The following is a 9828-nucleotide window of genomic DNA, read 5'->3' on the forward strand; positions in this document are numbered from 1 at the left end:
CCTGTTTTGTATAAATAGGATGACTATTAACTTAGGGGACCATGATGTAAAGTCATGTAGTGAAACACATTGGTTAATGTCATGATGTCAAAAACATAATTATGATGGTACAATTGACTCTAGTCAGATAATTAATTTAAACAGTTTAGCTTTATTTAAAATCAGCAAATGTTCGAGCTCTGACCAGGACTCTGCTTGTTTGGGAATACGGCTTATGAATCACGCTTCACTAGGGAATGAAAAGAGAAGATCCATAAAGACACTTTAGATACTGAGATAACTAGATTTTAAAAATTGACTCCAACCTCTGGCTACCTGCTTGACCCTGAGCTTTTGAGTCTCTCATTTTCCCCACTTTATAACTCAGAAATAAAGGCTAGAGCCTCCTATACTAGCATCAGTTTGCCACTGAGTGGGAGATTGAGGTCTAACAGGCAAAATAAAATTTCAGGGGAAAAAGGAAATGGCTGAAGGGCTCCCTGGTTCTTGTGGCTTGGTTTCTGTCAAGGGCTTTAGAACCGGAAGAGCCTAAATCAAAATCTCAACTCTAGATCTGTCCCTGAGCCCTGGTTATCCATTCACTAAACTGAGGTGGTGAAATGAGCAACTCCGATGATAAATGCGGAAAACATTTTGCAAATGGTAAAGTGCTGTGAACATGTGAATTGTTGTATTCTCCTGGTCTGCAATCAGAAGACTGGTTTGGGCAAATGGAGACAACCCAAAAGGCAGTATTTCCAGCTCAGGCCTTGCTTCTGGCCCCCTGCCTTTCCCATTTTCACGTTCTCAGATCAGAGCTCAGACTGAGGGGAACGCACCCCAGAGACTGGTGGTTTCCAGTAGAGCACAGCTCCTTGTTCCATGGCGGGATTCCCAGCCTCAGCACAAGTTGGCCCAGACTCTGCCATCCCCCAGATCCACTCCCCCAAATTGCTGTCAGTCCCCATGGGATGGCTTCTTGCAATGTGTTGTTTTGTCTGTCCCCTGTTGCTACAGCAATCCAAAAAAGATTTTTGTTACAAACTCTCTAAAATGGAGACATCTGCATGCAATTTTGAAAATCCTTGTCAGAGTTCTCATTTACTGTTTTGATCAGCTCTCTCTGACATATGAACAGAGTCCCCAGAGCAGTTCAAGAGGAAAAGATCTGTCTAGGCAAACAAGTGCTTCCCAGAAGGGCACCCTGCCTCTGAATTTCTGTCCGTCCTGGACTGAAAGCACACAACAAAGTCATGAATGCTCAGAACCTAAATTCATACGCCACTCTGGCCTAGGAGGGAGGGCGGGCATATCAAAAGGCTGAACTCCCTCAGAGTTCACTTCTGTGGAAGGAGTTGCCACCTACATTTTCATGCAAGCACATGTGAGCCCTAAAATTTCTGCCCCTTACACATGCCTCATTTTGAGAAGTGACAGGAGGTGACATTATTTAGTGTTGGACAGCAGGTTCTTGGGTTTTGCTATTCATTCTAATTAACCCTATGACCTTAGGTGTAAGAATCACATCTGGGCTTCCACTGTCTCCTGTGTAAAATGAGTTGATTGTCCACACCTCTTTCAAGTCAAAGATTAGTTAGGAGAGGGATTCCCACACACCTGCTAACCCTGGGCAGAAGTTTACCATTTTTAATCACTGGACTGTTTCAGGGATAATGTAGAAAAGGAATATTTTTCGGCTTCACAATGCAGTGGAAAACTCATCTGGATCTTAAAGTCAGATAGACTTAAGTTCAAGCCCTAGTATGCCACTCCTGGGGAAAGTGAGCCAGGAAAAGTTATGTAAGGCTTCTAGGATATTGACAGCAACTTCATAGATAATTTGTGAGAAGTAGGTAAAGTAATGCATGCAAAGTATCCAGTGTAATGCAATGAACAAAGCAACATTTATGTAATTTCATGTTGCCTCTCCTTTTGTGCAGTCTTTCAACTTTGTTCTCTCAACCTATCCCAAATCCAAGCATAAAGAGACATCTAAAGCTCTAATGCATATCTACACACATGGACTCACATGCGTATATACAGCTGAAAAGAACACACAAACCATTCTCATGCATAGATTCTTGCTTATTAGGTTTAAACTTTTAAAACAAAGTTTTGTGTGTGTGTGTGTGTGTATATGTATATATATATATATATATATATATATATATATATATATATATAATTTAACAATTATCTTTCTGGGAGACCTTATAAAATATATATAGTTCTTTCTTGGGTTCTTGAGTATCTCCAACATATTTTATCCCTTGGATTTTCAAAGACAGCATTTACGTTATTTTTATTACGCTTAACGTATGTAATGTAGTGATGTCCCCATCAGTACAAGGCAACTGTTTGATCCTCCACTGAATATTCCCACACAAATGAGCTCTGTGAGATGCCCCTTCACACCCCTCCCCCCACACCTCTCCCTGCTGTGAGGCTGAGGGTTGTTATGCCTTTTCCTGCTTTCACATTCCTTACCTTGATCAACTCTCTCCACTCTTTCTAATTTGACGCTTCTCATTTGTGGCAGGCCAAGTTGTGTTTAAATAGCAATACGCCTCTGGAACTATGAAAGTTTGGGGCTTTAGTTTACAAATAACATCTATTCGAATGGCTCTGAACCCTTTTGTTTCTTTTCTCCGTAGCTGTGTTACAGATTTATGAGATTACTAAAAATCTGAGTCTTGGGTATATATATTTTAACCATGATTAGGATTCAAATCCCATGACTTTTGAGGGTTACTGTGTTAATTTCCTACTGCTGCTCTAACAAATAACCATAAACTAACAGGTTTATTATCTTATAGTTTAGAAGTCTAAAAAGGACCTCACTGAGCTAAAATCAAGATGTCAGCATTCCTTTAAGAGGCTCTAGAGGAAAATCTGTTTCCTTGCCTTTTCCAGCTTCTAGAGGCTGACTGCATTCCTTGGCTCATGGCCTCGCCTCTATTTTCAAAGTCAACTGCATGAATATTCAAACTTCTCTCTCCTCTCCTCTCCTCTCCGCTCTGCTCCCCTCCCCTTCTCCTCTTTTTCTCTTTCTTATTCTCTCTCTCCTCCTCTCTGTCTTTCTCATCTCAGCTTCTATCTTCATATCTCATTCTATGGCTCTAAAACTCCTGCCTCTCCCTCCTATAACAACTCTGATGAGTATATTGGACTCACCAGGATATCAGGATAACCTTCCCATTTGGATCCTTAAGCATACCTTCAAAGTCTCTTTTGCCATGTAAGATACCACATTCACAGATCTCAAGAGTTAGGACATGAACATCTTTAGGAGGTCTTTATTCTCCCTCCCATAGTTACTAATGGAGGATTGCCCTAAGAAATCTCCAGTCCACTGCTCCCTCCTGCCCACCCTTTAGGGTACTTATCTAACAAGACTAACATTTCTACCAAGACACTTCTGCTGCCTCTCCAGCCGCCATAACAGTATGAGTGCCTGACTTCCTTTGGCTCAAGATCCCAAATTAAATCTTCTCTTTCCCATTCTCTTTAAAAACAAAGCTGGTTTCCCCATTGGGACCCATTCCAGGCCTGTGTAGATATGGTGTTTGCATCTGGAAAAGCTCTAAATGGCATCAAAGGTAGATGGGAAAATACAGCACCTAGTTCTGTGCCTGGCCTAGAGTGGTCAACAATATTATTTTTTCTCCTACTAGAAAAACTGGGAAAACATCTTGAATCAGAGGCTTCCTTACTATTGGTGACTGACCCAGTAAGACCTCTATAAAGGAGAGAATAATAATGTATCGGGTTCATACTTTTTGCTAGACACTGTGCTAAGTGTGGATACATATTGTCCCAGTTACTTCTTATATCCACTCTACGAAGTTTGTACTATTATTAGACCCCCTTTACATGTAATGAAAACAAAGATTTCAACAAAGGAGTTGACCAAATTCAAATAACCAGCAAGATTCATTTTAAAGTTCCTGTACTATTTCTTAATCTTCCAAAAGACTGACTATTCCAGTGTTTGGTCTCCAAATCTCTTTATGCTCACTCCTTAGGTGATGGCACCCATTTCAATAGCTTTAAGTATACAGTAAACATGCTTAAACTTAAATCTCCATCCTGGATCTCTTCAGAGAACTCCAGACTCATATATACAACCACCTATTCATTACCTCAATTTTGAGTTCTATTAGATATCTCCAACTTCTAAAACCAAATTCTATTTTTCATCCTCACCAATATGCTCCTCACTCCTCTAGTGATTTTCATTTTAGAAAATGTCACCATCATTCAGTAGTTACCTTTTACACCCCTCTAAACTATCTATCATTAAATCCTATCCTCTTTATTTGCATGACATATGCAGGTAAAGCAGCTAAATACTTTTCACCACCTGAGTCTAAACGGGGGTGTCCAGTGGAAATATAATGTGAGCCCATGTATCATTTAAAATGTTCCAGTAGTCACATTAAGCAAACAAAAACCTGTCGAATACATATTTTAATAATGGCTTTTATTAGCATATTTAATAACATTTTATTTGAGCAATTATTTTAGTAAAATATTGTCACTTAAACATGTGAGCAATACAATATAAATAATAGTGATATTTTACAATCTTCATTTCCTACTAAGCTTTTAAAATATGATGCATACAACACGCTTACAGCACATCGCAATTTGAATGAACCACATTCCAAGGGCTCGGTAACCATATTTGGCCAGTGGCTTCTGTGTTGGACAGTGCAGATCCAAGATAATCTCTCTAGAATACTACAATAACCTCCTAACTAATCTGCTGTTATTCTCCCGAGTCTAAGATCCAAATAATAGCTTAATTTATCCTTTTAAAGTGTATGTCAGATCATGCCACTGTCTCGTCCAAAATATCTTCAAATCTTCCTATTACCAACAAAGCAAAATTTCAAAGTCTTCTATAATCTGGTCCCTGGGCACCTCCTTGATACAGTTTTCTATCACTCTGCTGTCTCCCATGTGCTTCATCCAGTATACTGGTTCTAGCAGATAGAGTGGATGCTCCACTCAGACCCCCTTGGATCCTTCTGTCAGTTCTCTGTGTTCATCCTCCCATCTCTAGGAGCCATACCCTCTAAAGGCTGACCCCTGTGACCTTCTTTAAAGCATTGCACTTTGGTGCCTTAAACTAGCTCTCTTGCCTGTCCTGGCAGAGTCTAGGGGAGTTTACTTCCTGCCTGGCTCCCTGAAGTGTAGTCTAATTTCTAGAAAAGATGAGGCTAAGGCCAGGACTTTGCCTAAATTCTCATCCTTTCCTGTTCTACCTCCACTACTTTTTTAGAGCTTCCTCCTGGGAGCACTTCATTAATGAATCACTTAAGAAGGAATATGGGCAACCTAACCTAAGCCACTAGCCTTAGACACTCTCCTAAGTCCGGGTTGCCTTTTATTTGTGACTCCTCAGCCTGGAACTCTCTTCTCCCAGAGAGAAACACAGCCTGCTGCCCTCACTCTACTTGGGTCTCCACACATACGTCGCTGCCTCCAGAGAAGCCTTCTCTAACGCACCTGTCCATTTCTTCCTGTCTCCTTCACTGCTTTGTTTTTCCACGTAATATTTATCACCAGCTGACATGTATTATATAAACGGTTTTGTTGTTGTTGTTGTTGCTGTTGTTTTAGCATGTTTTTTTTTAATCTAGAATGTAAACATCATGAAACAACTTCGTTTTGTACATAGTAGCCCAAATACTCAGAGGTGTGCTCAGAGATGCTGATAAATATTTGTTAATAAATAAATGCATGGATGAATTGATGAAGATGGGACCAAATTAGACAGTCTAATTCCAGAGTTCACAGTCCATGTTTTTAAAAAGTCTAATTGTTGATGTTTTACTTTAAGTGTTTCAAACTATTAGTGTCCACATATCCTATTCAATAAACATTTGGCATTATTCATGCTGTATGCTTGGTGCAATGCACTCACCCTGCTGCTACCTCTGTAACAAGGAAAATGGCCTTATTTCATAGGGGAAAGTGAGCTGAAGAAGATATTATTCTCTTGAAACCCTTCCAGTTATTAAAAATCTTACTTTCCAAGCCCTACTGTGACTCCAACCAGTAGTGCAAACAGCATTAACCAAATGTCAGACTGGATACACAAAAACTCAGGTTGAATAAATGAAAGACATATAAAATGCCTAGCACAGTTTCTGGCACATGAGATGCCCTTTATTACCAGTGACTACTTATCATGGCAATTATTTGCGCCATGACTGACACCTTACTTAAAACCTGAGTCTATAACTCAGTTACATCAATGTGAAAAAATGAGGTCTGGTGGGGAACAGTAGTAGAACTCAGAGAGAAGCTGATAAAATACACAGTGCCACATTTCTAGGACTTTACGTGCTAAGCACCAACCACTGTATCCTGCAAATCAGAGGCGAGAAGTAACAGTGAAGGGGAACATATGATTTCTCCAGAGGAAAAGAATTATCATCCCTGTGGCTTTCATAACAAGGCTACTCAGTAAACTTTACTGGTAGTTTGTAGCATGTCTGAAAATACTAGCACATTCTTCCAGTGCCCCAGCCAATATTGCTTTTGGAATAGAGATTATTGGCAGATGTGAAAAAAAAAAAGACCAAAATAGCTTAGAAATGAGCTTTCTCCTGTGCTAATCACTCTGACCTTTTCCTATTTAAGTAAACCAATGTAACAAGCATGCACTCAGTGTTCAATGTTAATTAGCTTTGGAGTCATTGATTCACCAAGGAAATGCAATCAAATGATAAAAAGATGATTGCTTTAATACCATTAATATTAATATCAAAACCACAAGCAACATAGCAAATGTCATGACACTCCTGAGAAAAATGTTCCTGTCCTACCAAGAAATTATGTTCCCGGGGGTAAGCTCCAGTGAGCACACTCTCCTTCGGCCCTCTGGATGTGGTTCCAAGGCCTGGCAGGGATGGCGAAATGGCACCTTGAGGGCCGTGTTTCTTGTCCTGTACTGTCCTGTTGCTGCTGTAACAAATGACCACAAACACAAACACTTTTTAGTGACAAATTAATTATCTTACTGTCTTGAATGTCATAAGTCCAAAATGGGTCTTATAAGGCTAAAATCTAGGTGTCAGCAGGACTATGTTCCTTGTGTAGGCACTAGGGGCAGAACCTGTCTCCTTGCCTAACCCAACTTCTAGAGGCTACCCTCATTCTTTGGCTCTTGGCCCCACATCAGTCCCTCCTTTCTTTTCATTGTCACATCTTTTCTTAACTCTCTTGCCTCCCTCCTTCCTTTACAAGGACCCTTGTGATTGTATTTGGGCCACTTGAATGATACAGAATAATGTTCCCATCTCAAGATCTTTAACTTAATCACATCTGCCAAGTCTCTTTTTTCCCATCAAGGCAACATATTCACAGGTCCTAGGGATGATGGGATTTGGACATATCTGGGAGCATTACTCTATCATATTTACCTCAATAGTACCTCTCTTATTCCTTCTGCATTCTCTGATCTTTCTCCTGTGAACTGTGAGCCCCCACACAACATAAAATCGTTGCTCAAACACTGAACAAATTTTAGCTTGGTTTCCACCTGCACTTGGCTGTGACCCTAAAGATAATCCTAGCCCCAGTGCTGAGTCTTTGCTCAAAATAATGCAAAGCTACCAAACCTCAAAATGTATATTTTCCCAACCCACCTTGCCAGACAATTTTCATTAATTCTCCCATTGCCTCCTTCTTTTTTTTTTTTTAGCATTTTATTTTATTATTTGTTTTAAGTAATACAGTACATTGGTTAGACATTTATATAGTTTATGAAACAATACCCCCAATTACTCTATCTTCCCTCTGGTTCTGTACATAGCCATTACATTACTGCTGACTGCATTCCCCATGCAGTGCTCACCATCCCCGTGATCATCTATCAACTACTAATTTGTACTTTTTAATTTTTTCAACGCCTTCTCCCAGCCTCCCAACCCCCATCCCCTCTGGCCATCGCCTGATTGTCCTCTACATCTGTGAGTCTGTTTTCCATTAGTTTGTTCTTTTTATTCCTTAGTTTCCATATATAAGTGAAATCATATGGTACTTATCTTTCTCTGTCTGGCTTATTTCACTCAGCATAAAAACTTCTAGGTCCTGGTACTTATCTTTCTCTGTCTGGCTTATTTCACTCAGCATAATAACCTCTAGGTCCATCCATGTTATTACAAATGGCAGGATTTCATTTTTTTTATGGCTGAGTAATATTCCATTATGTACATGAACCATAACATCTTTATCCAATTATCTGTTGATGGGTATTTAAGTTGCTTCTGTATCTTAGCTATTGTAAATTGTGCTGCCATGAATATTGGTGTGCATAGGTCTTTACAAATTATTGTTTTGGTTTTCTTTGGATAAATACCAAGAAGTGAAATTGCTAGGTCAAAAGGTATATCCATTTTTAATTTTATCAAAGACCTATAAACTGTTTTCCATAATGGCTGTACCAATTTGCAATCCTACCAACAGTGTATGAGAATTTCTTTTTCTCCACATCTTCACCAACACTTGTTATTCTTTGAGTTATTAATGATAGCCACTCTGACAGGTGTGAGGTGATATCTCATTATGGTTCTAATTTGCATTTCTCTGATGTTTGGTGACCTTGAGCATCTTTTCATAAGTCTATTGGCCATCCATATTTCCTATTTGGAGAAGTATCCATTCAGGTCTTCTGCCCATTTTTTAATTGGATTATTTGTTGTTGTTGTTGAGTTGTATGACTTCATAAGCAAATATCTTCTCCAATTCACTAGATTGCCTTTTCATTTTGTTGATAATTTCCTTTGCTATGCAAAAGTTGTATGTAGCCCCATGTGTTTATTTTTTCTTTTGTCTCCCTTACTCAAGGAGATATATCAGAAAAAAAATTACTAGTCGCAATACCAGAAAGTTTACTGCCAACGGTTTCTTCTAGAAGTTTTATGGTTTTAGGTCTTACATTTAATTCTTTAATCCATTTTGAATCTATTTTTGCATATGGTGTAAGAAGGTGGTCCATTTTCACTTTTTTGCATATATCTGTCCAACTTTCCCAGAATCATTTATTGAAGAGACTGTCTTTATCCCATTGTATATTCTTGCCTCCTTGGTCATATGTTAAGTGAGCATATAGGTGTGGATTTATTTCTGGGTTCTCTATTCTATTCCATTGATCAATGTATCTGTTTCTATGCCAGTACCATGCTGTTTTGATTACTGTAGCCTTGTGGTATAGTTTGATATCAAGTAGTGTGATACCTCCAACTTTGTTCTTCTTTCTCAAGATTGCTGACTTACTCTCTTCTTAATTTTTCATTTCTACATATCCGTTAGTCCCTTTTTTCCTCCCCCCTCTTTTCACTTTTCTATCATCCCTTTTTGTTCCTTATTTGTCCTCCCTTATAAAAATTAGTTACCTTTGTCTTAGTTGGAGTTGAGGTCAGACTGGAGTCTCTCCTCTACTACACTAATCTGAGTAAGTAATCTGTCTTTCTACCTTTAACAGACATCAGAAAAGGATCTGGTATATGTCTTTTGTACCTTTGTGTGATTTGGAGTCTCGGTGCTTTCTCATTGAAATATAAGTCAGTTTTTGAGATACAGAGAGATCAAGAAAACTTACCAGTTTGACACAGCTAGCAAGGGAGAGGATGTTTTATGAGGGATGCTCCTAGAACCACAACACTGGCCTCTGCACCAGGTAGGGCAAGTAGGGGCATAATATGGATTAGGGTTTATAGAAGATTATCAGAGAAGCTTTGTGGAAAAGATGGGGTATGAGTTAAAGCTTTAAAAAGTATCAAAAACCTCTGGTGGGGAAATGAAAACAAAAACAAGGCAGAGAAATGGAAAGGC

The sequence above is a fragment of the Pteropus medius genome, unplaced genomic scaffold, assembly GCF_902729225.1.
Source record: "Pteropus medius unplaced genomic scaffold, Ma_sr-lr_union100, whole genome shotgun sequence".
Taxonomy (NCBI): domain Eukaryota; kingdom Metazoa; phylum Chordata; class Mammalia; order Chiroptera; family Pteropodidae; genus Pteropus; species Pteropus medius.